Source organism: Galeopterus variegatus, unplaced genomic scaffold (assembly GCF_000696425.1).
Source record: "Galeopterus variegatus unplaced genomic scaffold, G_variegatus-3.0.2 Scaffold2717, whole genome shotgun sequence".
Classification (NCBI taxonomy): domain Eukaryota; kingdom Metazoa; phylum Chordata; class Mammalia; order Dermoptera; family Cynocephalidae; genus Galeopterus; species Galeopterus variegatus.
In genome coordinates, this window is record NW_007728828.1 from 143,536 (window position 1) to 150,822 (window position 7,287).

The following is a 7,287-nucleotide window of genomic DNA, read 5'->3' on the forward strand; positions in this document are numbered from 1 at the left end:
TAATTGTCTCTTCTTCACTGGCTATTGCATATTGTAATAAGCAATAATTGTTTTTTTAAGTTACAAAATGCAGTCATAAATTTATAACATACAAGATACACTCTGAGCAATTTTTAAGTAGGCTAGTAACTTACTAATGGGGTCAGTCAGTGAGTCAATGGGGTTGAGGTCTTTGTTGTCAGCAATTCCATAAACTTTTGACAAAGGTTTCTGAGAACAGGATGTCTCACCCAAGTCATGAGGCCCCCTTCAAGAAAATTAACATTTTTTTTAGAGAACTGCTTGTGTAACTGAGTCAGCTACAAGTCATCAAATGTAAATTTGAGTAGCCAGTTTGGAAAAATATTTGGCAGTTTATTATACAGTTAAACACATGCTTATCTTATGACCTAGCAATTCCCCTTTTTACCCAACTGAAATAAAACCATATATTCACAATAACATTCTACATGAATTTTTAGAGCAGCTTTATTCCTACAAGCGAAATGTCTATCAAAAAGTAAATGAATAATAAATATTCTGGCACATTCATGCAATGGAACTGTAGTCAGCAATAAAAAGAATAAACAACTGAAACACACAACAATATGAATGAATCTTTAAAACATGCTGAGTAGAAAAACAGACACTAAATAAATTCAAGAACAGATGAAACTCATTTATATTGACAGAAATCAGTTCAGTGGTTGCATGGAACTCTGGTGGAGGTGTGGGAGAGATTAACAGCAAAAGGCACCACACTCCTGGAGGAACCCTTTGAGATGATGGATATTTTGGGTTGAATTGTGTCCCCCCCCAAAGGTATGTTGAAGTCCTAATCCCTAGTACCTCAACATGTGATATTTGGAAATAGGGTCTTTACAAAGGTAATCAAGTTAAAATGAGGTCACTGGAGTGTTCCCAACAGCAATATGGCTGGTGTCTTTATAAAAAGGGGAAATTTGAACACAGAGACAGACAAGGCCAAGAAGAAAGACGTGAAGACACACAGGGAGGAGATGCCCACTAGACTGGAGTGAGACACCTACAAGCAAAGGACACTCATGGGTTGCTGGAAAACATGAGAAGCTAGAAGAGGCAAGGAAGGCTTCTTCCCCAGAGCAATCAGAGAGAGTAGGGCCCTGCTGAAACCTCAATTTCTGACTTTTCTCCTCCAGAAATGAGACAATACATTTTTGTTGTTTTAAGCCACTCAATTTTGGGTATTTTGTTATGCCAGCCCTAGGAAATGAATACAATGGAAATGCCTCAATGAAGTTGATTTAAAAAAAAAAGACATCACTGTACCCAGTGGTGTAAAATGAATTATCGTAAATGAGTTCCTCAGTCTAGTTACTTCTGGGGGGAAAAAAAGAATCTCTAAATTCAATGATCCGAAATTCAACAGATTAGCACTACACTCCAGGCTCAAGGTGAAAATAGTTAACAACAGATCTCAACCACCCTAAACAGAGAAGTAATTAGTAACACAGATAAAAGATAAAAGATGCTAGTCATTTGAAGAAACGATTGTGGAAAGATACTTGAGTTTATTTCCAGATTCACGGCATGGGTTGGAGAAGAAGGTGATATTAAAAAGTGATGCATCCAACAGAGCATTTGGAGTAACTGTGCTAATTAGGGACAGTCCTCCCTTTCCCTTCTTTTTCATCTAATCAGGAGAGTGAAATCAAACTAGAAGCAGAGCTTTCCTAAGGCATTCTTTTCTCAGCCTGCTTTCCCCCATGCTCCCAGCAGGCAGCACTGAACAGAGGATGGTCACTGCCTTCCAGGTCTGAGGCTGTCCTGGCTCCACTCTGGTAAGGAAGTTTCTGGAGGGTCTGAGCAGCTTGGGAACTGAAGTGGGACATGAAATGATATTTGTGCTCCAGTTATAAAAGTAGGCTGAAAAACTGAGCGGTGGAGGGGGATTAGCTCAAGTGGTAGAGCGCTCGCTTAGCATGCGAGAGGTAGCAGGATCGACGCCTGCATTCTCCAATTTTGCTCCCTCCCTCCTCCAATTCCCAGGCTCCCAATGGCATCTGGTAGATACATGCACCGGATTCACCTCTCTTTAGCTCAGTACCGCTCCGTTGCGCACTTCTGTGCTAGGTTTAAAAAAAGAAATGAAATATTACATGCAGATACAAAATAGAAACCAATTAGCAAAGGAATGACTTTTACAAATACAGGTTTGGGGGTTCGGGCGGAAGTTAATAAAAAATATTTTTGTGGGAAAACCAAACTTTCTCCTTTTGGGTACAAAGTATGAGAAACAGCCTGGGAATTGTCAGGAGACACAAGCAGGAGAACTTGGGTAGCTGACCTTTTGCTTTTATTCACACGACAACCAACCCACGGTCAGATACAGTATGCAAATTTGGCCAGTTATTGAGAGGAAAGACAAAACAAGGAAGAGAGAGTTGGATTTTCTGTCTAACACTCTCCTAACTGAGCTACTTTGACCAGGTGAAAGAGGAATTTGGAAGGAGGGTTGGTGAAGGTGGGAGCTAGCGCATTAACTCTGGTGGTCAGATATGCTCTCAGGAAGGTGATATTCCATCTTCCTATTCATCTCTCTGCAGAGCCCATTCTTGCAAAAATGTTGTGCTTAAAATAAATTGGAAAATAAGTCCTCCTCTAACTTCCAAGATGAACCATGTAAAAAATGTACAATTTTACAATTGCACCATTACCTCCTTTTCAAAGAAACAGCATAAGGTTCTGTATTAACCACACATCATGCGACATTTAGCTCAGTTGGCCAGAGCAGAGCTCAAAATGCTGAAGAGGGTGTTTGATCTTTGCGTGGGCTGCTTCAGGGAGCTCCTGTAGATCCCTGGGGCTGCTGTCAGGGTCTGCCTCCCTCTCCATTCTTCTTGTTTGTATCACTCACATCTCCCTGTGACACCATTTGATTCCTCTCAGCATTGGCTCATGTTGATTGTAATATAAAAAGTTTCGTTGATTAAATGTGTTTTTCTATTTATTTGTAAATGAACCCAAGAAATTTTAAAAATAATAAAGCGTGTTGTTGAATTTGTGTCTCCTATGAGCAGTCTCTCCCATTCTTAGAATGTGCACTCCCCACAAACTGGAGCTGTGAAGGGGGACCTTGAAGCTCCCTCAAACCACTTGCAGCAAAACACTAAGATCAAATGTGAGTCCATATTCACACTTGAAGAGGGATATAGAAAAGAGTTCTTGCCTATCAAAGGAGAAGAGAGGGGAAAATTTGACCATTCAAGACAAAGGGAAACTACTGTTTAATATCCCAACAGATATCCCAAACCAGTACCAGGACACTGGCGTTTGCCTCTCAAAACTATTCTTCAGTCCAACTGAGGCAAAGCCCTTATTTTCACTTAAACCCAATGGCCTCTTAAAATTCTCTGCCAGCCCCTCCTCTTCTCTCCACTCTGAACTACCAGTTTGCACCTTGGGATGCTATACGAAGTTATGCGAACTACCAGTTTGCACCTTGGGAAAGATAAGAATTAGGCCTTCGGGAAACCGGGGATTCTCTAGAAGACAGAGGCGGGAACAGCCCTTGACCCGGGCCAGGCCCACAGATGCGGGGCGATGGCTGGAGGGTCTGGGGCTGGCAGAGGCTGCCCCATCACTTCTGAGCGGCCGCGCCCATAAGAAGCAGGTGACGGTCACAGCACTGCAGCAGGCTGGAACAACTGTGCCAGCAAGCCAGGTGCTTTCACATCTGGAACGTGCTCTCTTTACTTCGGCGAGATCAAGAAATTGGCAACTGGTGAGAGAGGTATTTCCCCACGATCTCCCTTGGAGACCCCATTCTTCATACTCCAGGCTCATAGAGCTTTGCCCAAGGCAATGTCTGAGAAGCTCCGCCCTCAACCTCGTCCTGCCTGAGGTTCCATTGGCCTGAAGTTCCCTGCAGCCCCGCCCCCCCAGCAGAAAAGGCGTAGGGTGTGGCAGGACCACCCACCCGCGGTGGTGGGGAATTAGCTCAAGCGGTAGAGCGCTCGCTTAGCATGCGAGAGGCAGCGGGATCGATGCCCGCATTCTCCAGTTTCTTTTCGCTCGTTTCTCCTCCCTGGTTTGTGTGCCATCTTCTTTCTCCTGTTGACAATCTCGGAGCTTACCTGGAAAGAGACCTAAGAAACTTCGGCGCCTCTGTGCTTCCCTTTTTATTGCTATCCACGGAGATCTTCGCCCCAGCTTCCAGCCTCCTTTTCTTTCCACTTCTGCCCCAGGCTTGTCACTTCTTGGTACTCAGGTCTCAAGGTCATTTTATTGCTATCCACGGAGATCTTCGCCCCAGCTTCCAGCCTCCTTTTCTTTCCACTTCTGCCCCAGGCTTGTCACTTCTTGGTACTCAGGTCTCAAGGTCAGGTACAGACGAAGTGATGCCCACACGATCTCTCACTCCCTCCCTGTTCTGTCTTCTTCACAAATATTTCCTCTTCGGGAAAGTGTGTCTTTAAGTTACAGCTTCGTTCTTCTCTCCCTTACAATGTGAGCTTCCTGACTGAAACACTGGTGTGTTGGCCACGTTCATCTAACTTCACCCCAGTGTCTGGAGGTGAGCAGGTTCTGTAAACACGGCCACTGCTCTGAACAGATGGCACTTCAACAGATTACCTTGCCACACTTCCAAATCTTAATGTTATCCACCAATTTATTTTGTTTTACTTTTTGCTTTCTCCTTCTTCCATATTTTTTACACTTGATGGATAGTTGACAATTTTATTTTTTTCAAATGACCAAGCAGATTTTGCTATTTTCTAGTTAATTCCTGTGTTTTCTTTACCATTCTTTTTTCTTGCTTTCTTTGGGGCTTCTTATACTTATTCTTCATCTTTTTTTTTTCTTCTTATGTTGAATACACTGACTTTTTTCTAATGCTTTGTAACTTGAGAGGATTTAAAGGAAGAATTTTAAATTAGAGAGCAGTTTATGCAGAATCCTAAGAAATATCTCATTATAAACCCCCATTTTCATCATCTTATCTGGAGCCTGAAAATATACTTTTGATTTTTTCTAAAGTGTGAATTTAAGAATTATTCTCTTTTTCCTTGCTTTTCTGTTCATTGTTTCAATATATTTTCTAATGGTTACATGTCAAAACCCTATAATGTACAACACAAAGAATGAATGTAAACTATGAACTATGGTTAATAATAATGTATCAAAATATGTTGTTTCGCCGGTTGTAACTAATGTACCACACTGGTCCAACATACACACAAAACCTAGACTCTCCTTGACCCTAAAATTCCCTAATTCCACTCTCATCTTTCAGTTACCATAATAGGACTTCCCAACCTCTTAACTCTATCACAGTGGGGACAAAATCTTGAACACATTAAATTCTTGGGGTGCTATAATTCAATCCATAATAGTGGGGATGGGAGAGTCTGCAGGCAGAAAGGGTGGGGGATCTGTTTTTAGTTCTTCTGTAACCCCCATGTTTCTGAGGCTTAGGGTTTCTTCGACCCATCTGCAAGGAGCTATATGTCACTCCCCCCAAAATATGTGCATAAAAACATTGTGCCATTTAAACAATGGTGTTCTTTATTTTTTATTTTTGAGAATTGTCTTTATTATAGGCAAACATCAGTATCTGGGAAACACTGTATATTTTCCTCTCAACCACAAAGGGTTAATTTAATTTTCTTTCCAAACCTACCACCACACCTACCGAAGGCAAATCACAAAATCTATCAAAGTTACTCACATCCTATGACCCAGACACTCCACTTCTAGGATTTCATCTTGCAGATACCTGTGTAAATATGCCAGAAAATAGTACGCAGTTAATAATTGCAGCACTGTTTGTAACATCAAGAAACTGAAAACTTCCTAAAGGCACATGGACAGAAGAACAATTAACCAAAGGATGGCAGATGCATAAAATAGAATGTTTGATGAACTTAAAGGAGCACAGATGAGAAACAAAGAGGCCTAAGGTCTATTGTCCAAAACACATTTTCATGGAATGTATGTATATCAGGGAGCCAGTTACATAAAAATACACTTAGGGATACAGATAATTCTTTCTACATTGCTTTAATAGCTTTGGAAATAAACATAAGCATTTGATAACTTTGGTTGCATTTGGGCCAAGAAACTGACTACCTGGGAGCACGTTGGGACTACTGGAAACACTATCACCCTTTGGAAAATTTGTTGAATCTTGAACTGTGATAACTTGTTACCTATCCAGAATACATATCTGTAAAAATAAAATAACTGTCCCAGTAGTCTTCATATTTTTCTGTTTTTCAAAAAAAAAGACACACGCAAATTCATTGTATTTTTTATCCCCAACATGTCAAACTCTCTGAACTCTCTACAGCAGTCTTCATCTACAAAGATAATTTGGATATCCAGGCCCAGGAACTAACTATGCTCAAGAGTCTTAAAACCTTGATAAGAGACTTTCAAAATCAAAGGGTTTTCGAATCCTGGTGGCACTTCTCACTTTTACCTGCCCAAGGCTGAGAGCAGGGATAACAGTTGGATTGGGATCATGGTGAAGGAAGGGGAGGGGGAAATTCATGGCAGGCAGCCTCACAGTTCCCTTGGGTCTCTAATGGCCAATAGGCAAGGTGGTGGAATTTTAAGTACTCCATCAAATGCCTGCAGGTTCTGAAATAAAGGGCTTCAAGCTACAGAAACCTCAAATCTAGCACGCAGTTCCCCACCAACCTGCAGCTTGAGCCCTTGTGAGGAGAGATCAGTGTCTGCTGGGATTTAAGGAAGAAAGCAGAATGCAGCCAATGTGACATCCTCTGCAGACCCTGAACTATACTCAGAAGGAGCTCTAGCTCTGCCAATCTGCCTGCAGTTCCATAAAGACCAGCTGGTAATCCTTACACCTGCCATTCACTCTAAAGATAATGCCCTCACATCTTCTCCCAGTATCACCTCTTGGACAAGGGACATCTTACAGATCTATCAGGTCCTAGATCAAGTTTCTGTCAGACCATCCCAGTCACCAAAGCTCAGTTAACCACACTTTCATCTGAGTCATCTAAATAGCTTATTATTTACTCATTCAGTAACTGTGGAATTTGCGGGATGAGGTCTCTGAAGTTGCTAGGAGCACTCAGTGAAAATGTGATTTCTGTGTGGACAAAGGTCAGAGATGGAATCCATCACAATGCTCTGAGATTACTAAGTCAAGGGAGGTTATGCAGCCCTCTCTGCATTTTAAAGTAAAGCCCACTGCTGCTGGTCTGGGGAATCTGATGACCTGTTCTCTGATGAGATGGACCAAGGAGAATCTGGAGCACAGCAGACCAACGGTATTGTTGGAGGAGGGATAGATTA

General features: G+C 41.9%; 2 non-coding genes across 2 annotated transcripts; both read left to right on the forward strand.

Moving 5' to 3' along the window:
• The first annotated feature begins 1,904 nt into the window (after nucleotides 1-1,904).
• Nucleotides 1,905-1,977, forward strand: TRNAA-AGC. Its single transcript has one exon. It is a non-coding gene; the product is annotated as a tRNA-Ala (tRNA).
• A 1,970-nt stretch (nucleotides 1,978-3,947) lies between these two features.
• TRNAA-AGC lies at nucleotides 3,948-4,020 on the forward strand. The gene has a single exon. It is a non-coding gene; the product is annotated as a tRNA-Ala (tRNA).
• The last annotated feature ends 3,267 nt before the right edge of the window (nucleotides 4,021-7,287 follow it).